General features: G+C 43.1%; 1 protein-coding gene across 1 annotated transcript in view; it reads right to left on the bottom strand.

Annotated features, from left to right (window-relative positions):
- Positions 1 to 101, bottom strand: part of LOC115242542 — a 3,119-nt gene extending 3,018 nt beyond the window's left edge. The window contains exon 1 of the mRNA XM_029818929.1: positions 16 to 101. The gene's annotated coding sequence lies outside the window, so the exon portion shown is untranslated. The remainder of the gene's footprint in view (positions 1 to 15) is intronic.
- Between the last annotated feature and the right edge of the window lie 787 nt (positions 102 to 888).

Here is an 888-nt window from a genome sequence, read left to right as displayed (position 1 = left end):
TATGAACAACACGACCTTGTATAGATAGAAAGAACGATTCGTCGTGTATCTAAAACACAAACAGAGAAAAACATTTACTTGTTTTTATGTACAAAGTCGCAATGACCGCACTCGAAATAATAACAGAAGTTTCGAGATTAATGCTATATATACCACAATAATAAGATATTGCGGGTACAATGATGCTCTTCGAACATGAGCAATTGAAACGGACTTTCAACTTGAGCACTTTCTTCCGAATGATAATAACGGCTTTCGCTCACAGCGAGACGTGAAACAACAAGTGCGTTGATTGTCCCTCAGCGCGCTTCCCTCACTCCGCGCGCTTTGCAGCGTCACGATTAGAGCGTACATATCGAGCCACCACGCGCACCATTGCCCGCGCATTTCAGCAGAGAAAACCGCTCAGTAGCAATCGAACGTGATTGGCTCTTACTTTGAGAATCAACAAATCAACGTCGAATGTTGACAAGACGATAACTGAGCGGTTTTCTCTGCTAAACGCGGGCAAAGGTGCGCGTGGTGACACGATGTCTACGCTCCAATCGCGATGCTGCAAAGCGCGCGGAGTGAGGGAAGCGCGCTGAGGGACAATCAACGCACTTGTTGTTTCACGTCTCGCTGTGAGCGAAAGCCGCTATTATCATTCGGAAGAAAGTGCTCAAGTTGAAAGTCCGTTTCAATTGCTCATGATCGAAGAGCATCATTGTACCCGCAATATCTTATTATTGTGGTATGTATAGCATTAATCTCGAAACTTCTGTTATTATTTCGAGTGCGGTCATTGCGACTTTGTACATAAAAACAAGTAAATGTTTTTCTCTATTTGTGTTTTAGATACACGACAAATCGTTTTTCCTGCGTATACAAGGTCGTATTGTTCATATT

Source organism: Formica exsecta, unplaced genomic scaffold (assembly GCF_003651465.1).
Source record: "Formica exsecta isolate Colony F162 unplaced genomic scaffold, ASM365146v1 scaffold604, whole genome shotgun sequence".
Taxonomy (NCBI): Eukaryota; Metazoa; Arthropoda; class Insecta; order Hymenoptera; family Formicidae; genus Formica; species Formica exsecta.
This window is presented reverse-complemented; position numbering and strand designations above follow the sequence as displayed.